The sequence below is a fragment of the Macrotis lagotis genome, chromosome 1 (genome assembly GCF_037893015.1).
Source record: "Macrotis lagotis isolate mMagLag1 chromosome 1, bilby.v1.9.chrom.fasta, whole genome shotgun sequence".
Lineage (NCBI taxonomy): Eukaryota > Metazoa > Chordata > Mammalia > Peramelemorphia > Peramelidae > Macrotis > Macrotis lagotis.
Genome location: NC_133658.1, coordinates 128,574,798 through 128,598,504, shown reverse-complemented (window position 1 = coordinate 128,598,504; position 23,707 = coordinate 128,574,798). Strand labels below are relative to the sequence as shown.

Sequence of the window (23,707 nt, the reverse complement as noted above, 5' to 3'; positions counted from 1 at the left end):
GATTGAAAAAGTGAGCCCAGAAAAGTCTAAAGAAGTCCCAGGAAAATGTGACCAAGCACTCAATTGTTATGTTCAGTCATTTTCACTTCTTCATGAACTTATTTAGACTTTTTTATATTTTTTTTAGATTTTATTACATGATTTTATTTCACATCAAGGGGTAGGTGCAAAGCATTCCTTTTTTGATAAAATATAGACAACTAGCATCTCTCAGAATATACTTTTTTATTTTTTTTATTTTTATTTATTTTTTTTTTTAGGTTTTTGCAAAGCAAATGGGGTTAAGTGGCTTGCCCAAGGCCACACAGCTAGGTAATTATTAAGTGTCTGAGACCGGATTTGAACCCAGGTACTCCTGACTCAAAGGTCGGTGCTTTATCCACTACGCCACCTAGCCGCCCTAGAATATACTTTAAAAGCACATTTTTTTAAAAAAAGGATTCATCTTATAAATTGATTTGCAACCCAAACATACAATAGCTTGAAAAACAAATTGTTTAGATAACAAATGTAAAAACCAATGTAAAAAGACTGATTAAAACAACTAAAATAGTACAGGTTTCATATGCCTCTGATTTTACAGTTTTCTTACCACATAATGTCAGAAATCTATTCCTTCACCTGGCTACATTTTTCTAGATTTAAAGAAATACCTTTCCTACCAGGTTTCATTTCACCTTCCTGACCCACCCAATATTCTCTAATATCAATTAAGACTTCTTCTTTAAAGTTTTGAATATTGATATATCTCATTTTTCCAATCTGGAACATATGATCATCTCAGCTGCTGTTTTGCTTAGATGAAGCTGGCACTTTAGAACTTTATTCTTTCTTTTTTCTTTATCTTCCAGAAGAACTTGCTTTTTCTCTTTGCCTTTTTTGTCAATTTTGTATCGGAATCACTCCCAGATGAGCTTGAAGAAACTAGTCCCTTTGATTTGATTACCACTCCAATCCTGCAATGTACACTCTGCTATTAGCTCTGAAATGGCAGGGCTCTTTTGGGGTTTTCTTAGCAGAGATCCTGGAATGTTTTGTCATTTACTTCTTCAACTCATTTTACAGATAAAGAAATTGAGACAAATAAGGTTAAGTGACTTCCCAAAGTCACATAGCTAGCAAATATCTGAGATCAGATTTTAACTTAGGAAGATGAATCTTTATGATTCCAAGTCTGATACTCTTTCCACTGAGCCACCTAGCATTTGATTATATGCTCCCAAATGACCAAGGAGACTAGTTCACTTCTAGATATGTCCTAAGGTGTTAGATCCATCCATGTTAAGTCTGAACCAACAGCCACTAAATGAGCCAGAACTCCCCAATATTGGAGACAGCAATCAGAAGAAGTTTGTTGGCCATATTCCACTCTCAGATACACATGGACAACTTTGATATTATTTGGTCCATTCTTTCCCAGTATCACATTCTCAATGTTGATCTCATTCAAGTCCATTTAACAGTTTATGAAATAGTAATGAAAAGTTATATAGACAAATGTCTGTATTGAAGTGCCTTCTTTTTTCAATACAGTGCATGCCTTTCATCATAGGATATCATAGTCCAGATAATAATGAAAACTTTTTTAATCTTTCATTCATAATATTATTACCATAATCAATATTTAACTACAACTTTATAATAAGTCTCCTATTCTAAATCTCAGTCTTTTCCTTTATGCCCACACTAAAAGAGAATAGCTAGAGATGTACATTCCTACCCAAACAATTTGTAGTCGTCTTACCCATTATCATACATTCCTACTTGTCTTTGTGTCTCTTCTTCATGGTGTGAAGATCATCTTTGCTCTCAGAAACTGACTGTCATTTCTTCAGTCAGCCATCAAGGACTTATTAGACATCTATTCCTATTATTGTCCAGTGCAAGAGGCCGATGATACAAATAGAAAATGAAAGTCCCACTTTCCTCCCTGGTTCTATTAAAAGAGCCAATGTGCCCAGAGAACAAGTGCAATCTCTGGAAGACTCTGCCACACCTGAAAAGTTTTGAATCTGATTCCAGTAACAGATTATACTATCCAAAGATTGGCCTAAGTGACAAAGATTCATCACCAGCAGGTTAAGGACTAAGTGATAAATTATTTGGCCATAGTAACCCCCCCAAAAACAGAAAAATGAAAGGTTTAGAAGAGAAATTTCAGAGGACTTTTCTCCCAATATGTTTTTCAAAATTAAGAAGAAAATTTACTAACTGAATTACACTAAAAAAACCTCAGCATATGTGTTAGATATGAATAAAAAATGAGTATCATGACTTAATAAATACAGTCAATTCATTTCTCCAGAGGAAAAAAAGAGTTTCCTGATGAAGTACTGAGATAAATGAAACCAGTAATCCATGAAAGTATTGAAGATTTTTGTGCTAATAATCTGCATTAACTGAAGAAAAAATGAAAGTTTTCCATTCAAAGCATGACAGATTGAAATTAGAGGGGAACTGCAACAACAAAGATGGTATCCTTTAATTACAAAGAGAGAAAATTTTAATTGATTACTCTCTTTTGCAGCCTAGGATATACAAGTGTAATCCAGGGAAAGGAGAAAACAATGAAATAAAATGAGGTAGTGGCCATTTGAGAGGGTTTTTTTCTAAAATGAGGGTGCATTGATAACTCATTCAAGAGAATGGTTACTCCTTGAAAAAGATAGAGGAAAAAAACATGAAAATTTAGTATCCTGTCTATGAAAACAAACTTTAACAGTGTATGGGTGGGAAACAGAAAAAAATTTAAAGTAAGACCTTATAGCAGACCTCTGCAGCAAATCTGTTCTATTTATTCAATGTTGAGTGTAGAATATGTCCATGTAGCTTCAATGGTCAGTTTTCTGACCCACAAATTTGTGTTGAGAAGACAGAAAGGCCTCCATCACCCCCCAAAATAACAAAAACAACACCATGCTTTGATTTGTCACTTATATCTGTGTAAATTAAATTGGCCTAATCACCATCTTCTACCTAGAATCATATCAGCAATGCTATCCATTTGCAGGACCCAGGATATTACACAAATTCAGAAAATCATTAAAGTTACTCAAAAATCAATTTAGTTGCTGGAATGGTCACTTAGTCTCTCTAAGTCTCAATTTCCTCATTTATAAAAAAATGGAATGATACTTATATATTGAAATTATTTTTAATTCTTCCACTACATATCTCATAGGGAGGTTGTTTTGGAAAAGTAGTTGGTAAGTCTAGTTCTCTAGAAATCCAAGCTGTTTTTGTCATAATAGTAATGTCATACACTTATTAATACACTTTGGCAAAGAACTTAGAACAACATAAATGTCTGAATACCTCTTAAGTTAAACAAAATAAAACAGTGCCTTAGGCAATTTTTTAGACTTGGAGAACTTTACTTTTATAAGTCAAATGTTCTAAAGAAGAGATACCACTTGGTTCATTTGTTCATTCTGCTTCCACTTCTCAAAGACATCTCAAAGAAAGGGTAACATTTCCATGACCAATAACCCTCTTTCAGAGTGGGTTGATCCGGCAGTTGATTCTATACTTATATCAATTCATTGTTTATGGTACCTTTTAGGAAAACTCAGTTTTCCTGTTTATCTCTTTTCATCAAGTTTATTTTTGCTTTTGTTTTGTCTGAGATGATGATTGTTCTCCCTGACTTTTTTACTTCTGCTGAAACATAATAGATTCTGAGAAGGCTCTTTATTTTAATTCTGTATATATTTCTATGTCAAGGGTGCTTTTTCCTTGTAAACAACATATTGTTGGATTCTAGATTCTAATCCATTTTGCTATCCTCTTCCATTTTGAGGATGGATTCATCTCATTCATAATTAACAGTTATGATTGATAGCTGTTTATTTCCCTCCATCCTATTTTTTTATACTCTTCCTTCTCTTTTTAATCCTGTCGCTTTATCTCCTAATCCCTTTCCCTCCTGCTTCCCTGTTAGGTAAAATGAATTACTGAACCCAGCTGTGTATGTATGTTTATTCTTCCTTATTTCAACCAGTTCAGATAAGAGTGATATTCAAGTGTGACCCACTCCTCCCCCCCCCCATTTCCATTGTATAAACTCTTCCTTGTCTGCCTTATATAAGGTAATTTTCCCCATTCTTCCTCTATCTTCCCCTCTCTCTCATCTATTCCTCTTCCCCGCTATTCTATTCTATTCTATTCTTTCTGGCTCATCTCAATATAACAAAATCACAACCAGGCCCTCTGTCTAATTAGACTTTTTCTAATTAGATCCCCAGTGGTGATAGAGTTCTGAAAATTTACATGTGTTGCTGTTATGTTGTTATGTCGTGTCCAACTCATGACTCCATTTTGGGGGGGTTTTCTTGGCAGAGGAAACTGAAGTAAACAGAAATAAGCAATTTGTCCAGCCACTAAGTATCTTGAGAAAATTTAAACTCATAGAGATGTGTCTTGCTGATTTCAAGCTCAGTGTTCTATCTCTTGTGTCACCTAGCTGCATTTATATATATATATATATATATATATATATATATATATATATATATATATATATATATATAAAACCTTTGCCTCATGTTAGAATGTAAACAGATTAACCTTGTTTAGTCCTTTATTGTTTTTCCCTTATGTTTCCCTTTTTATATTTCTATTGAGTCCTATGTTTGAATGTCAAATTTTCTAAGCTTGGGCTTTTCATCAGAAATTATGAAAAAGTCTTCTATTCCATCAATTATCCATTTCCCCTGTAGAATTATACTCAATTTTGCTGAGTTTTGGCTTTATGGAATACAACCTTCTGGAATATCATATTACAAGTCCTCTGTTTCTTTAAAGTGATGTCTGCCAAATCTTGTGTGATAATGGACTGTGGTTTGTTAGTCCTTGAATTCTTTCTTTTCTGTTAATTTTGGTATTTTCTCCCTGAGAGTTCTGGATTTAGGTTATAAAATTCCAGGAGTTACATTTTGGGATTTCTTTCAAAATGTGCTAGTGGATTCTTTAGCTTTCTACTTTGCTTTCAGGTTCTTGGATATGTTGGCAGTTTTCCTTCATGATTTCTTGAAATAAAATGTCTAGACTCTTTTGTCTATTCAAGGTTTTGATGTAATTCATTTATTCTTAAATTATCTCTCCTTGATCTTTTTTCTAATTTAATTGTTATTCCATGATATTTCACATTTTCTTCAATTTTTCTATCTTTGTCATTTCTTAATGCCCCTTGGAGTCATTAGCTTTTATTTTGTCGATTATAATTTTAAAAGGTTATTTTCTTCAGTATTTCTTTTACAAAACTTTTTTCTTTTTACAATCTTTTATAACTTTCTTGCATATGTCCCATTTTCCCTCTACTGCTCTCATTTGGTTTTTAAATTATGTTTTTTCTCTTTTTAATAGCTTTCTTTAACTCTTTTTTTATTTTTTAATTTATTTTTTATTCTCAATTTGTACAAATGTTTTTTTACATTAATAAAATATTCTTGTTACAAGTAAACAAAATACCCCTCCTCCCCCATGAATATAGATAGACTTGCTTGGGCGAAAAAAGTAAAGGGGAGAGGAAAAAAATTAAAATAAAAAAAAAGTAATAATAGTAATAATTGTAGGTATGGCCAGTTGTCGCAATGGACAAAGCACCAGCCTTGGAGCCATGAGCACCCGAGTCCATATCCAGCCTTGTAAACCCAACAATCACCCAGTCGTGTGACATGCAAGCCACCCAATCCCCACTGCCCTGCAAGAACCAAAAAAAAAAAGAAAGAAAAAAAGACCCAAAATAAAATAAAATAGTAATAATAGTAGGGGTGGCTGGGTGGAAGACAGAGCATTGGCCATTGAGCCAGGAGCACCTGGGTCCAAATCCGGCCCCAGACACCCAAAGATCACCCTGCTATGTGGCCCCAGGCAGGCCATCCAGCCCCACCTGCCCTGTACCCTCCCCCAAATAATAATAACAAAAAAAGTGCTTGAGTCTTTGTTCCAACACCAACAACTCTGTCATGGGTGGATCTCATTCTTTATGATAAGTCCATCACAAAAGTTATTTCCATATTTTTCCACCATTGCCATTGCTGATCACAACTCCCTCCTTTCTTATTTCTCCACTACTATGTACTCTATTTTCTCTCTCCTTTCACTCTGATACTGCTGTAGGGTAGCTGAGTGGTGCAGCAGACAGATCCCTGGTCCTGGGGCCAAGAAACCCTGAGCCCCCATACCACCCCTTAGGCCCAGAATCCACCTGGCCCTGTGGTCCTGGGCAGGCCTTCCAATCCCAGCCCCTTGCAAGAAGTAAGAAAGAAAATGTGTTATATCTGGCCACTCTCCCCCCATGGTCCATCCTCTCCTCCTTTATTCACATCCCCACCCCTTCCCCCTGCTCCCTGCTCCTTCTTACTCCAGATGTCTATACCCCATTGAGTATATATGCTGTTTCCTCTCCTAGCCATCTCTGATGAGAGCAAAGGTTCCCTCATTCCCCCTTGCCTCCCCACTTCCATATCATTGCAATAGCTCATTGTAATAAAAAAAATCTTATGTGAAATATCTTGGACTATTCCCCCTCTCCTTTTTCTTTCTCCCATTCCATTTCCCTTTTTTTCTATTGACTCCATTTTTACACCATATTTTATCTTAGAATTCAGCTTTCTCTTGTGCTTCAACTATAAAAGCTCTCTCTACCTGCTCTATTAACTGAGAAGGTTCATATATTATCAGTGTCATTTTTCTATGCAGGAATACATGAAGTTCATCCTCATTAAGTCCCTCATATTTCCCCCCTCTCCTCCAATCTCCATGCTTCACCTGAGTCCTGTATCTGAAGATCAAACCTTCTGTTCAGCTCTGGCCATTCCAAAAGGAACCTTTGAAATTCCCCTAGTTCATTGAAAGTCCATCTTTTTCCCTGGAAGAGGACATTCAGCCTTGCTGGGTAGTTCATTCTTGGCTGCATTCTAAGCTCTTTTGCCTTCCAGTATATTGTATTCCAAGCCCTATGAGCTTCCAATGTAGCTGCTGCTAAGTCCTGTGTGATCCTGACTGCAGCTCCTCAATATTTGAACTGTGTCCTTCTGGCTGCTTGTAATATTTTCTCTTTGAATTGGGAGTTCTGGAACTTGGCTATAATATTCCTAGGGGTTGGTTTTTTGGGATCTCTTTCTCTGGGGGATCAGTGGATTCTCTCCATTTCTATTTTGCCCTCTGCTTCTAGAATATCAGGGCAATTTTCCTGTAGTAATTCTTTGAAAATGATGTCAAGGGTCTTCTCCTGATCATGACTTTCAGGTATTCCAATAATTTTTAAATTATCTTTCCTAAGTCTGTTTTCCATATCAGTTGTTTTTTCAATGAGATATTTCACATTTTCTTCTAATTTTTCATTTTTTTGGTTTTGAAGTATTGATTCCTGATTTCTGTTAAATTCATCAATCTCCCTGAATTCTATTCTTTGTCTGAAGGATTTGTTCTCCTCGGAGAGTTTTCTTATCTCTTTTTCCATCTGGCCAATTTTGCTTTTTAAAGCATTCTTCTCCTCAATAACTTTTTGAACTGTTTTATCCATTTGACCTAAGCTGGTTTTTAGCATGCTGTTTTCTTCAGCATTTTTTTGGATTTCCTTGACTAAGCTGCTGACTTCATTTTCATGTTTTTCCTGCATCTCTCTCCTTTCTTTTCCCAGTTTGTCTTCCAACTCCCTCATTTGATTTTCAAAGTCTTTTTTGAGCTCTGTCATAGCCTGAGCCCAATTTCTGTTTTTCTTGGAGTCTTTAGAGGCAGGAACTTGTGCTTCCTCATCTTCAGATTGAGTATTTTGATCCTTCTTGGGCTCATTTGCAAAATATTTCTCAATAGTCTTGCTTTTGTTTTTTTGCTTGCTCATTTTCCCAGCCTGGGCCTGGTTTGGGGGTACTTCCTGAGCTTTTGTGACACTCCCACAAGGGTCTCAATGTGTGAGGCTCTGTCCTCCCTCCTGGTCTGTGAATGACCATAAGCGCCTCCCTCTGCCACAGGGTTGAGGTTGGGGGGGGGGGGGGGTCCTGCTGTTCTATGTGGGGGCCTAGACTGCGATCAGGATCTGAATGTGGTCAGAGCCCCAGAGTCCTGTTCCAGGGGCAGAGGACGGATCTCACAGTCTCTCTTCACTCCCCTCCCTCAGCTCAATGGGCTCATGCCCTGGGGGCTCCTGCTTACTGCCTCTGCCTGCTTCTGTTTCCAGGATCAGGGCTGGGGAAAGATCATGCTGCTCGTTGTGTGCCCTGAGGGCTGGGCTCCACGTGCTCACTCTGGCAGAGGTCCCCCGCTGTTCCCCCACTTTGTGCCCGGTGCTCCTCAGGGTGCAGCTCAGGAGACTCACCTGCTGCTGTGAGCTGAGACTCCCAGTGCCCTGGGGCTGAAGTTCTTTGGCTCTGGCGGGCCACCCCTCTGGCAGGCCACCTCTCCGATCCCGGGGAGCAGAGGCTTTTTGCTCTTTTCCAGGTTACCTTGAGTAGGAGAACTGCCTCACTGGTCCCTTTGTGGCTTCTGTCTCTCGAAAGTTTAGTTAGAGTCCTTAGCTGATGAATTTTGTCAGAGAGCTCCTAAGACTCGATCCCTTCTTGTCGCCATCTTCTTTCTTTAACTCTTTTAAGAATTTGTGATGGGTTTTTATTCAGTCTGAGATTTTGCTTCTGGATGTTTTTAAGTCATTGTCTTCTATGTTTGTGTCATGAGTTTCTCTGTCACCATAGTAGCTCTTTATGATTAGAGTCTATTTTTTAGTTACTCATTATTCAAACCTACTTCTTAAGTTTGGACTTTAGGTTAATGCTGGCCTCTGATCAGTTCTGATGTATGGGAGAGAAGGATGTATGAACTGAGCTTCTCCATTTTAATGTTCTTCTGCTGTTTCCACAGCTTAATCTAGGGATCCGCTAATTTTCAGTGGTTCTAAGGTGGTGTAATTTGGTGAAACATTTGTTCACTGATGTCCTGGTATCAACTCTGCAACTTCCTCACTTAACTTTGCATTGGTTGGATTGTGAGCCGTTGATTTTCAGTGGACTGCTGCTGCTGGACTCAGTCACTGTTAGTTCACTGAGAAGTTCTACAGGTTCAGAAAAAAAAACTGACTCTCCTTCCATACTGGTTTCTTGATCTAGTTTTTTGACCATAGGCTTCTGTGTAGGACTAGAACTTAGAACTGAGTTTCCCTTGTAACTTAGACCCATCCTCTCTATTCTGGAATGATGGCCTGGAACTGAATAATGAGCATCAAAGTTGTCTGCTGGTACCCATTACTATTCCAGGCATAACCTGAAATCTCTTTCTACCCCAGTACTTCTAGCTGTTGTGTTCAATCTCAGACCCTTTACTATTCCTATGTGCTAAAATGCTCCTCTCCATTGCTTCTGCTTCCTCCCTGCACTACATTCCTGTCAACCCCAACCCTATGTCTATCCTCCTATGCTGCCATTAGCTAAAAAAATGACTCACTGTGATGTTTCATTAGTTTTCTTGATCAGAATTCAATCTGGAAAATTTTCTAGATTGCTATAGAGAAGATACTTTGGATGAGCTTGGTAAAAATGCTCTCTCTCTTAATCTACCACCTTGACTCCCTTTCCCCTGTTGTCAAAATATGAATGTCAATTTGCTTCACACTGGAGCTATATAATATGCTTTACTCAAACTCTGCCTATCCTGATAGGAAGTCATGGCTGACTACCACTGCTTTAACTGATGGGGATAGGATACCATCTCTCCTCCTAGAAAATTGTTCATTCTTTGGAGCTTGAGAAAGTGTATTATAATGGAAACAGTATTTGACATGGGCTTAAGATATTGGTTGGCATTCTAATTCTGACATTTATTAGTTGTCTGCCCCTGGACAAATCACTAACTAAAGCTCAGTTTTCTTATATGTTTAAAATAGACATGATAATATCTGAATTAGCTACCTTACAGAGGTGATGGATATAAATTTCTCTAAATCTTCAAATACTATGGTACTGTGAGTTATTACTACTTCCACTGTAGCTTTGCACCAAGTAATTTGGTATAGTATGGACACAGTTTCAGAAAATGGGCTTAAAGATGGAAACTTTTGAGGATCCTTACTTACACTCCACCCGAGAAGGATAAGGGCAAAATGAAAGACAATTTGTTATAGTAAAAAGATGATTGAAGAAGAAGTCTGAGTTGAGGTCCTAGCTTTAAATAGCATTGATAACTTAGGAGAATCACTTAATTTCTTTGGAATTCAGTTTCCTCATCTAAAATAATTAGAGGAGTAGATGACTAATTAGAGGATTCTTTTATTTCCCATTTACCACAGAAATGCTTATATTGGTTTCTTCTTCCTGTTCCCATCAGTCTCCAATAGATCCTTGCTTAGCTCATGTCCTTTCTTCTGTCAGATGCATAGGCTTATCAGTGATTCTGGAGTAGTTTTAGGTTTTAATCTTCATATTAACAATACATTGCTCTGCTACTTACACAGCTGTTCTATCACCACCCCTCCCAATACAAATACAATCAAATCCATGGTTTATATCAGTTTGGAAATTTAATTTCCCTGATGCTCACATAAAGGACAAAAAGGAATTGGTGAAGTTAAATCCATTAGCTTTTTTACATGCTAGCTGAAAACCATATGAAAAGTCTTGAAATTAACCATAATTTGACCTATATATTTCAATATTTACTTAAAGGATTAACGATCTTGTCAGTGGGGGTACTCTCTTCACTAATGCAAGTAACAATTCCTCCCCATTCAATTCTTTGAGAGTTACTGTAGTCGATAAAATTTATCATTCTGTTGACAGATTTTTGGTAATGAGTCTCTGTACTTAGCTAAGCTAGTCCTCAGATAGCAATTTCAAAAACCATTGTGGGTTTTTTAGATTAGTAGGACACCTTCTAAAGATTGTTTCTATATCAGTGTCATTGTTTTAGAGAATCCAAATGTATCTCTACATTCTAAGGGGGCATCTTAAAAGAATGTTAGTGAAGAATGATCTATGTATTATTATTTTTAAAAAATATGGAGCTTAAATGGAGTTTAAATGACTTGTAAATTTTTTCCTGCTTCCTAGGCCAAAAATTCTGTTAAGTCAAATTTTTAAATGGACAATTTGACTCCAACCCATCAGTTTACTCCCAATTACTTCATTACTAGCCACCTCTTTTGGGCTCCCATTGAAGTACCTCCCTTGTAGATTTATCATTCTGAGTCTTCAAGTCATATTTCAGATCTTATTTTTTCCTGAATCAGGACCCTGAGGTTTTTCACTGGCAAAGGTGGCATCAGTGAGTGTATTGGTGTGTGCTAGATGGCCAGATGGCCTAGCTCTTCCAGGTAATAATGCCATATCTTCAGTTGGGGCAGGGGACAGGTGGATATAAATTTCATATGCCAAGGATTCATAGGTGATTAACAATTAATAAAAAGTCAACACATCTTCAGGTTTAAAGGAGATCCCCCAAGACATTAAGTCCCATCCTTACCTGAATAAATACACGCTCTGCAATATCGCCATTTAGGAATCAAGTCTCCAATTCAATTATCAATCAATCTTTATTTAGCAGCTGCTAGGTACAAGATATTGTGTGAGGACAAACCAAAACCATCCTTGTACTCAAGTAGCTTACATTTTCTTGGAAAAGATAATACAAACACAGATACATATATATATATACATATATATATGTATATATATATATGTGTGTGTGTGTGTGTGTGTGTGTGCACATACATACACATACACACACACACACACACACACACACACACACACACACACACAACTCTAAACACAAAACTTTACCAAGAAATAGGAGAGGCAATAATAGTGGACAGATCAGCAAAGATTTCCTGTAGAAGGAGGAACATGGGATTCTAAGAGGGGGTGATGACATAGGAATGCAGTTTAGAAATGGGGATGTCCTTGCAAATGAACAGATGTGAGGTAAAGTGTTATATATATATATATATATATATATAGATATAGATATAGATATATATATAGAAATATATATATATATATGTTCCATACATATATATGGAACAATGGAGCCATTTTGACTGAATTACTCCTAGTATTACATATAAATATTAAATATATTAAATATAAAATAAATATAAAATCCTCTGGTGTTCACAGCCCTTCAAAACCTAGTTCTCTCCCACCCCACCCCATCCCTCACCTTAACAGTTTTCTTATTCATTCACACACACACACATACACACATGCAAGCACACACACATGCGATCAGTCTTTTCTTTCTTAAGCGAGTGCTCAAAACCATCTCTTAGCTCTGGGCATTTTCTCAGTCTGTCCTCCATGCCTAATATGCTCTCCCTCCTCATTTCAGTCTTCTAGTCTCCCTGGCCTCCTTCAAGTCCCAGCTAAACTCTCCCCTTCCATAGGAAACTTTTCCCAATCCCATTGAGTTTGAATGCCATGGCTCTATTCATTATTTCCATATGATCCTGTTTCTATCTTCCTTTTCATGGATTTTTTTTCCATTTCATCTCTTCCATTAAACTATGAGCTCCTTTTTAAGTTCCTTAGAGCAGAGACTATCTTTTTTTGTGTCCCCTATGCTTAGCCTGGCACAAAATAGGTGCTTAATAAACGCTTATTGATTAACTGACTGACCATAAAGTGTAGAAAGATAAATAATATATAAATTGGAACCAGGTTGTGATGACTTTCAAAAACCAAAGAAAGGAAAATTTTTTGTCTTGGAGGCAATAGGAAGTCACTGAAATTTACTGTTTAGATGTGATATATATATATGTTTGAAATATATAATTTCTGAATAATTAATCACTTTATTAATATGACAAATATAATTACTGAATGGAAATTTGACTGTTTTTCATAAACCAAAGGCATACCATGGCAGCTTCTTGATGCTTATATGCCCTTGGAAGAGTGGGTGTTCCTAGGCAGCAATCAACTTTGATAGGTTAACAATTAATATTATATAAATATTATAAATAAATAAATTATAAATTACTATTATTGTAAATATTACAATATAAAATAAATAAATTCTAATATAAATAATAGAATATAAATATAATAGATTATAATGTAAAATTATAATTATTACTATAAATATTGTATTCTAATGAGAAGGGGCCTATTCTAATGAAGAGCTGGGAGCCATGATTGTCATTTTATTCCTAGACCACCCTCAGCCCTGGGCAATCTAGACAAAGGCAATCAAGCCTGAGTAAAACACAATGGGCTTCCCCACTTGGGTGAGATCTACAAAAGATTGAGGAGAAAATTAATTTGATGTCATTATCAGCAATGTCCTTCAGATGCTGGTTGAATAACTTTTAATGGACTGATTTCTAAATGAGGAAATAGGAAGAGTAAAAAAAAAATTTTAATACTAATTCAATAATTGTTTTTAATATGAGAAAAATAATCATTTCTCTTTAGAAAAAATCACTTTGGCAGCTGTATGAAGGATTAGAGTAAGGAGAGATTTGAGTCAGGGAGATCAATTAGAAGGGTATGGTAATAAACCTCTTGGCAAGTGATATGAAGTAGGGTGATAAAAAGATCAGATGCAAAAAATATCATGGTGAAATGACAATATTTGCTCTAATTGTTAGAAAGGCTTTCTTCATGTCAAGAAGAAATTTATAACTTCCATCCATTAATCCTATCTCTACCCTCTGAGAGAAAAACATTTAATTCAACAAATACTTGAAAGCAGCTATCATATCCCCCCCCCACTTAATTCTTTTCCTCTCTAGGCACAATATGGTCCAAGCACAAAGTCTCATTCCAGGGAATCACAGAGAAAGTAATGAGTAAACCATTCAAAGGCCAAAGCCAGCAATTCATTAGGCAACAGACCTCAGGGACTACACAGAACAATGTAATCTGGTTCCAGAACAAAAGGTCCAAATTTGGCAGAGATGTCTCTCTCTTACCCCCTTTCCCCCTTACTGTTACATTCACAGAACTAGAGACAGAGACAAAGAGAGACAGAGACAGACAGACAGACAGAGACAGAGAGACAGAAAGACAGAGAGGGACAGAGAGAGAGAGAAACAGAGATAGAGAGACAGAGAGACAGAAGTATTTCAAATATTTAGTCTTTGTTTCACACAAAGAGTCAGTCCAAGGCAGCATTATTTTTCAAAGGTAACATGCTATCCATTTGAGATATTGTTGCTTTCCCATCCCACACTCTTTTGCCTAGAAAGCCTTTTTTGGAACCCAAGGCTAAGGGCTATCATTTCGTGGGATATGATTAGTAGAAGATTTCTACTAACTTTGCAACATGCAAGTTATATACAAGTTCTCATATTTTATTCCTTAGGCTCATAGGCATCCCAGGTATAGTTAATTTTAAAAGATGCTTCTTTGGTCCATAAATCTGTGGTTTTTTTCAGACTATATAGTCCTGCCTATCTTCATTTACTAGGGGTAAGCAACTGTTCAATGGATATGATTTGGGATTGAGATGGACTTGTCAAAGATAGACACTATTCTGCCAAATTTGGACCTTTTGATCTGGAAACTAATGGGAAGCACAAATAGTTGATTGTTAACTATAACTGAAATGTCTTAGTACCTACGAGAATGGGAAGAGTCTATCGATTTCTTAGTAATACTAAAAGTGTGCATTTTAGAGCAACTAGATGGCCTGGTATTCAAACATATAGGATTTCCAGAAGAGGAGTGTTATTTGAATTCTCTTTTAGTACAGTCACCTCTATTCTACCAGGACACTGTGTTGCAAATAAGCCTGAGAAATTATCAACAAGGAGAATCACAGTATGAAATATGTTTGTGAAAAAACAGGAGTAGAAAACCAGTTTGCATTAAGTGAAATGTTTTGTATGAACCAATTAAATGATTTACTAGAGTAGAATTCCATAGTGACATATGGATCACAGATTAATCCAATCATCTTAGTGGGTGATGTGATACAGAACACCTGAGATTCTTTTCAAGAGTTAGGTTAGTATTCTTTCTAATTGGTTGAAAAGTAAATCTGGTTGATTAAAAGGTAAATCTGTACATTTGCAACAGAATGTACTGTGAAGAAGTATGAGATAAATGAGCAACTCAGTCAGAGATCAGGTTGAATAGCAAATGTAGAGCTGAAAAATTACATATTTCTGGAAGTGTCAAATTTGATGAAAAGAGGAAGAACTGAGTCACCTTGATTAGTGTGTCTGTGACCACAGATATAGCTTCACAGACTTGAGATGGTGACAAATATATGACAAAATCATTATTGCTATTGTTCAAGGGTGAAAGTAAATTGGCAGGGGCTAATAAACTTTGATTTCCCTATGGGATCCTGTGCTTGTATTCATAGGGCTAGATATAACAGAAGATGTTGTAATACATACATGACCTCAAAAAACATATCATGTTTTAGACAGGCCTATGTGGCTGATATCTGAGCTCTCACAGCAGAGATGGACCAACTGGTACAAACTACAGATGTGAAGAGATTCAATAGGAGTGTCAAGGAGACTGCAACTCTTGAGAGAGCATACACAAAACTTCAGTCTAGGCATCTTTTACTTCCTGTTAGTGAATCATCTCTAGAAGACCTGGCTGATGCTGAGTGTCATTGAAATTTATGGTCTACAGGATTTTCTGCCAAAGTGATTGATCTGCCAAATCCTGGTTTCCATTGACAGCACATCTGCCATCAGTTGTTCTGTCCTCAAGTTTAGAGGATGGCAAAGTTAAAACTGCTCAAAATCTGTGTCACACTTACTGTATGTACTGGTTGTGGCACTGTTTGCATGAATGCACCTTGATAAATATGGATGAGAATGATTTAAAAAAGCATAGGATGTTCATAAAAACAAAGATAGGTGCTATATTCTATAAAGGTGGAGTTACATATAACAAAAGTAACCTTGAGAGCAAGTTCTCTCTCTACCCTACCCCTGCCTCCACCAAATTCAATTTGTGGAAGAAATGTATATGGGACTATGGCTTATACGAAGATAATACCACATGTGAATGGAAATCTCCATTGTAACATGAGGTGTAAATCTCTGATCTAATATTTATGAAGATCAAGGAAAGAAAGAAGGAAGGAAAAGGGGAAAAGAGAAAAGAAAGGGAAGGGGAAGAGGGTAGAAGGAAAGTACTTTACAAATATCTCATTTGATCATTAAAATGACATTGGGAGATAGATGCTAATATTATAGTTTTATAGTTGAGGAAACTGAGTCAGAGAGTAGTTAAATGACATGCTCAAGGTCACACAGCTTACTTTACAGTTTCTTGGGCTGGATTTCCCCTTGGGTCTTCCTGACTATGAACTCAATGTTCTATCTACTTTGACACCCGACTGCCTCCTAGATAAGAATGGAAGCCAATGTAATTGCCACTGGACTCATTTAATGTCCCCTCTACTTTTAATTCTCAGTGAAATGTCTTTAAGTCTTTCATCTAGTCAGCCAAGGGGTACTGTAGACACTGAAAACCTGGGGAATAATGCAATTGTAACATCTCATAAAACTGACAAAGCATTAGTGATCATTTGCTTATATAGGGATCCCTCACTACCACATGGCTTCCACTTCACAAGAGTCCATTCATATTCTCAAAAACTTATCTTGTATTCCTCACTCTCAGAGTTTTATTTAGCTTATTGAACAGCTAATGCCAGAGCAACTACTGGAGAATTTCCCAGTCCTATTCTCCAAATGAACAAAGGACCAGGAAGAGATGATAATATGATAAAGATAAAGCAGAACCTCATCATGTGGTTTTGCATGTTTTGGAAGATAGAGTCCTTGTCTCTCTGAAAGATCATAGTGTATTATGCAAACTGAAGAATATAATTCAGTTTTCATACAGGCATTTTCAGATTTGGAAGGCCATTTTGTACTTGCCACTTTCCAAATCCAGTTAAAATTATATGACTGCACCATTTGCCTCACTTCTCATCCAGATCTACTCTTTTCTTTAGGTTTTTGCAAGGCAATAGGGTTAAGTAGCTTGCCCAAGGCCACACAGCTAGGTAATTATTAATTATCTGAGGCCGGATTTGAACTCAGGTACTCTTGACTCCAGGGCCAGTGCTCTATCCACTGCACCACCTAGCTGCCCCCCAGATCCACTTTTGTAGAGTAGGAAGAAGTGAGATTGAGTACACACAAACTTTGGCAATATAGATAAGAGCAACCACAGTCAATCCAGAAGTCATTCATAATCTCAGGTTCTAGCTTTATCTTTTCAGAGTTCCTGAAATGCTTTAGTCTAGGTTAGCAGTATAGTCAGTGAGAGGAAAAATTTAATCAAATTGCTCCTAGCTTTTATATTTGAGAAGTCATTCCAATAAGACCATGGAGGTAAACCACTAGTGGGTTCAAGTGTATTTATGTAGGAGAGTTGCTGCCCAAAGCACTCATGTCCTCATTTTTGTGTCATCATTACACTGAAATCTCACTATCCCACCTAGATGGAGGTAGTATGCACCACATTGTTCCAGGGAGCCCATTATATCCTCTAGAATGTATAATTTGCACCAATCACATGCCTTCCAAATATATTTAAGTATAAGTATTAACTCACACAAAAAACAGCCATTATTACTATATTCTGCATTGGGGGAAATCACAAAACTGAGATAAAACTTGGAGCTAGCAGAGAAAAAAAACACAAACAGGATTAACAACGTGTAGGTACATCAGAGAAGCACAAAATTAAAGTGCTATATGAGTTCCTTTGGAAAAGGAAATTATCAACATGGAGTCACAGGAAAGGCAACATATGAAGCAAAAGTAAATTCCTATGGAAGGGAGATTCAGTAACTGTTTCATCACATTCTCTGAAATCAAATCTCTTAATGTCATCCAACTACGCCAAATCCACATCTGAGCCCCTTGACATCTCTGCCAAAAAAAAAAAAATCTTCATCTATTGCTAGACCATATTATGCCTTGTTTCTGAAAGGGGCCTCTTAAAATCCAAATCCAATATCACCTCCAAGAAGCCTTTCCTGATGCCTTTGTGATTTAAGAAATTTCCATTTCCTCTCGTGATCTTGTGATTTTCAAACCACTTAGCTAGCATTTATTAAGCACTGAGTACAAATAACTATGCCCAATATTGGCCATGTAAAAATAAAAGTTAAGCTGTCAGAACCTTGAAGTTTGACATAGCGATACCTGGTGGGTTAAAGATGTGCACAAAGATAAATGAATAAAGGGGTGTTTGAAGTGAAAGACCCCATTAATAACTGAGTAGGCCAGAAAAGATTATGTGTAGATATCACCAGGTCTGAGTCTTGAAGAAAATAAGGATTCTTAAAAACAGATTTAAGGAGAAAGCACTTAGGAGGCATGGATAATGACTCTTGAGTAACTGTATGAAGGCAAGAGATGACACATAATCTGAGCAATGGTGAGTACTGTTAGTACTGTTGTCTAGATCATAGAAAGCATGCACTCTAGTACTTTCCCTCTATTTCCAATCTATTGTGCATGTAGCCAGTCTGAATGGAGTTATTTTCATATTGTCTCTCTTATTAGATTGGGAATTTCTCAATGACAAAAGGATTGTTTCACGTTTCTTTGTATCCCAGCATTATCATAGAATCTTGCACTTAACAAATATTTGATGACTAACTAACATGAAAATGTTATATCTCTCCAGTCCTAGAAAAATGTAAGCCTTTTAGGGAATGGGCTGTTTTCCATCTAATTTCTATATCCCTGATGCTTAGGATGAGGTGTTTTTCTTAATAAGCACTTTTTTAAAATGCTTAATGAATTAGATTAGGAGAAATGTGAAATAAAACTGGAAAGGTTGATTGGAGTCGGAATGTGAAGGATATTAAATGCTAGGCTGAAAAGTTTATATTTTCTCTGGGAGGCAATAGAGAACCACTGAAGTCTTTTGATCAAGGAAGTAAAATGACCAAGACATTGCCTTTGGAGAATGATTGTGACAGCCTTGAAGAAGATAAGCTGAACAGAGGAAAGAGGAAGAAAGAGACTAGCCCATTAATCCAGATGAGGAAAGAAGTGGGGAAAAGGATAAATCCAAGAATTGTTATGGGGGTAAAATTAATAAGATCAGACAATTAATTGAATATGGAAGTTGATGGAAAGGGAAAGAACCAAGATAAGGCTATGTATATGGGAGCCATTTCTCTTGGTTCTATACCATACTGCCTCACAAGATAATGGAATATAGTTTTAAAAAATAGCATATTTCTAGAAGACTTCAAGTTTGTGAGTCACAAGTTTGACATGTGGTCAAAAAGCTTTTGGGATATTAGTCTCCATAATATTCAGAAGGATGGAAGCAACGATCTGCTACTGTGCTGGTAAGACCACATCTGCAATGTTATGTCCAGTTCTAGGTGAACCTTTTAGGAAGGACATTGACAAGCTAGAACACACCCAATAACAGAAGCATGAAGGACCTGGACATCATGCCATACAACCAACCAACCATTCAACCCACAGGCATTTATTAAATTATTATTATAATTATCATAAATATAATATTAATTATTGTAAGTATTCATTAAATTATATTACTATTCTAGGGTGCTTAAAATACAAAGACAAAAGTCTATCAGAAATAACTAGAAAAGAGAAGATGTAGTAGAAATATAATTAGTCTACAAGTATTTGAAGTGCTATCATATTTTAGTGGAATTTTTTACTTTATTTTGCTTAACCCCAGAAGACAAAATTAGGAGGCAGAATAGCTCAATGAAAGAAAAATAAGATACCAGCAATTAAAGTTATCCAAAAAGAGAATATTAACTTCAGGAGAAGGAAGAAAGGGAACAAAGTCTATGGTGCCTACTATGAGCAAGGCACTGTGTTAATATCTCATTTAATCCTCAATCCTCTATGGCAACAATCCTATTGTTGTCATTATCCCGATATCATTATCTCAATTTTACAGTTTAATAAACTGAGGCAGAGAGAGACTTAGCAACTTGCCCAAGGTCACAAAGCTAGAAAGTGTCTGAAGATAGATTTAAACTGATCTTCCTGATCATAACCTCAGCATTCTATCCGATCCGCTGTACCACCTCTTGTTACCTAAAGTGAATTTTCCGTCACTAGAGCTATTCAAACAGAGATTACATGTCTACTGGTTGGGGTATAATGCAATGAAAATTTCCAGCTGAGGTAGAAGCTGAATTAGATAATTTCTGAGATCCCTTCCAACTCTGAGATTCTGAGATTCTATGGTTCCCACAGTCTTTTACCCAGACTACAGAAATTGAAGCCAGGAGATGAATTGAGTATTCTGCTTACGTGTTCAGCATCCAGCAGTATGGGAGATGAGCCAAGAAGCCAACTACTGTGAATAACACTGTTTCTATGGAAAATGGCATTTCCAATTCAAAACATCTAGCCCACCAAAACTCTTGCAAAAACTCCCAACTGTTCATAAATGAGGGGCCCAGATGAGCCATTTGATGACAGCAATAAACCAGCTAGCACAGGTACTTTTCCAAAGCAGTTAAGTAGTTACCTAATGTTTCTCATCTGATTAATATGGTACTTTCCCCCCAAAAAATCTCTTTTCCTTAGATGAACCCATTATAGGAAACGGTTTTGTTCAAGACATAGAAGACATGAATTATTTGTTAATTTTTTGAGAATGGTCTCTCTCTACACTGAGCATGTTTAATACCCAAACAAATGTTTCATAATATACAGAACCCATGAGCTCATCACTGGCAAATTTCTTGGATACAATCATCCCACAACTATTTTCATTTCTTCCCCTGTCATGCCACAAACTCAAACTCAGGTCTAACATACTAGTTTGGTCATTTCAATGATAACGGAGAGGGAAAGATGGTGTATGCAAGTTTATTAATGCAAATAACTTTTTTTCTACAAATCAACTAGAGAATACTAAATACCAAAAAACTTAGTCAAACCCAATAGCAAATTTTTATGTATATATGTGTGTATGTGCATATATAAAACATATAGATATAATGTATATAGAAAGAAAAAGCAGAGAGAGAGAGAGAGAGATTGGATAGCCTAGAAGATATAAGAATATGTTTCATATCAGCTACAAATCTGAAAGCATAATTCCTTTGAGTAGTATAGTCTAGTGGAGGTAAGAGTGTATACAGATTGTCACCTCTGTATTCCTGGAAGTTTTGCTTCTCATCTTGAAGCCCAGCATCACATTTGGTTTTTGGCTACTATACTACATTGTTGACATATTAAGCTCCAAATCCACTAAAACCTCCAAATCCAAATCTTTTTCAAAAAATATAGCTATTTAATCATGACTCCTCTATTTTTATACTTGAGAAGTTACTTTATGAAATGAAGCAATTTGATTTTATATTGTTCTCTAATTTAACCCAATTCTCTACAGTATCAGTGTCTTTTTGGATTCTGACTCTGTCATCCATTTTGTTACTATTCATATACATATATACATATATGTGTGTATATGTATATGTATATATACTATTCTTATAGTAAATCTGTAAATTTGATTTATAGGTTAACTATATCTTTAGCCATATCACTGACAAAAATATTAAGCAACACAGGGTCAAGCATAGATCCCCAGGGCACTGAAGACTTTCAGTCAAGTTGACAGGGTATTTTTACCTACTGCTCTTTGAGTCCAGCCATTCAACCACTTCTTGATCATCTGGTTGTATTGTTATCTAGTTCAAATGTTTTCATCTCTTCCACAAGAAGAGTAAACTTTTCAGTCTTTGTCTTCTCATCTGTAAAATTATTTATAATCCTATATTACATAGCTAAAAGCTAGTTTTATGAAAATAAATTGAATAAGGTGCTTTGCATCTATAAACTGCTATGCAAATGTCAATGGTCATCATCATCAGACCCAGGACAAAACCCTCAAAGTGAATAATGAGAAGTTTTTCACCATCAAAGGGACCATTGTCCATGATTAAATAAAGTTCTCTGAATGTTCCTGGTCTATGAGGATATAAGACTATATGCACGAAAGCAACCCACTACATCCATTGGTTAGTATTATTTTCCTGTGATACCTAGATTGTCTTTTCGAATTCCAAAAAGCACAGTTTAAGTCTAAGTAACATATTCAAGAATAGGGATACAGGAAGTCATAATGAAGCTTCAATGTGAATAGAAAAGTCATGTTTCTAAAACTCAAATCTGTAAGGGTTTAACCTTCCAGGGTTAAAACCCACAGCAATGACATTTGGGTTTATCACTTAGTGATCCAACAAAGTTTCATTTATCAGTTCTTTAACACTGTGTTGAGTACCAAGTATGCTACAAAGAGAAGGATAATGCATAGTAAGCTCACAGTATGCTTGGTTAAAATTTAAAGACAGAACACAATTAGAGAACAGTGTGGACCTGTATGTGACTATTCAGCAAACATTTATTAAGCATCTGTTATTTTCAAGACTGTGCTAGTCAATGGCACCATTTATAGTCTATTTTTGTAAAAAATATAACATATTCCCTTTCCTCAAGAATCTTAATAATCATTCTACTGGGGGGATGAAGATACCAATTAGGGGTCAATGAGGGCAGCAAAGAGGTCCTGACAAAGTACTCTTAGAAAGTTTGCAGAAGGGCGATCAGCCTCCAACTAAGAAATCTAGAACTCAGAGGAGATTGTGGAATCATTTTATACATACAGGAAACAACTAGAGAACAGTTCAAAGTTATATGTGATCAAGTACTAGGTTGTTGGATTTTTTTGTTTAGAATATGAAAGCTGTAAGAAATTATTAGATATGAGAGTCTAGTCCTAGAGAATCTTAAAGTAGAGGTTAAAACCAAAGCCCAGAATTATTTAGATAAAAGCCCAGGAATGAGTTGCTGTATTGCATTCAGATAGCTACTTACCATCCTAGGCATAAAAGTTAATGTGGGTGAGAAGTAATTCCATATTTCCACCTTTATAGCTGATTCAGTGTTTTCTCCTACCCTGCCCTTATCTTTCCCTCCATTTGCCTTTTCCCTCCAGCTATTTCCTGAGCCCTGCTCTACATCATGTATCCTAGAAGGAATATCATAATGCTTAATGTCTATCATGTTGTTCCCTCATCACTTTTCCTAAGTTTGAACTCCATTAAACCCTCAAGGATCCCCAAGTCCTCATGAATTTCATGAATTTCTTTAAACACCCTGAGTTTTGAGTTATAAATCAACAGCTTTGATTTTCCTTTATGAACTAAGAAGCTGAGGTAAAAAGAGGTCAAGATTATGAATCAAACCATGTTCATGGTCATAAAGCTGGTTTGCAAAAAGCAATTTAATATTTGGAAGCTTCCAGGATTCTTAGCAACCTATTACCAAAACACTGATTCAAATTTGCTGGCATCTGTTGCAGCTGAAAACATTTGGCCCTTCTCCTCCATTTTAGCTAGCAAAAAAAAATGATGTCCTGTAAAGTGATCTTTAGACTAATTATATGGTCCAAATGTCCCAATGTTTGTCTTGGCTTCTTTTGTTCAATTTCTAACTTAATGTTTTAATGATAGATATAACTGTCACAAATAATTAAACAAGCAAAATAAATAGTTAAAACCTCTAATATTTAACAGGATAGAAGCAAACAAGCAAATAAGCAAGAAATGCTAATTTATTGTAACCCCATTTACTGTCTGAAGTGCCTCTATTTTTGTAAAAACTTAATTTTAACTCTCTCCCAAAGCCCTAAAAGTGTTGCACATATTAACTGATCAGCTAAATGTAATAACTGACCATTATTTTATATTATCTGGCATCTCTTTT

General features: G+C 36.2%; 1 protein-coding gene and 1 pseudogene across 1 annotated transcript in view; one reads left to right on the top strand and one right to left on the bottom strand.

Annotated features, from left to right (window-relative positions):
• Window positions 1–23,707, top strand: part of ANTXR1 (ANTXR cell adhesion molecule 1) — a 303,869-nt gene that overhangs the window by 259,558 nt on the left and 20,604 nt on the right. The gene's annotated exons all lie outside the window — the stretch shown is intronic.
• Window positions 589–23,331, bottom strand: LOC141493604 (activated RNA polymerase II transcriptional coactivator p15 pseudogene; annotated as a pseudogene).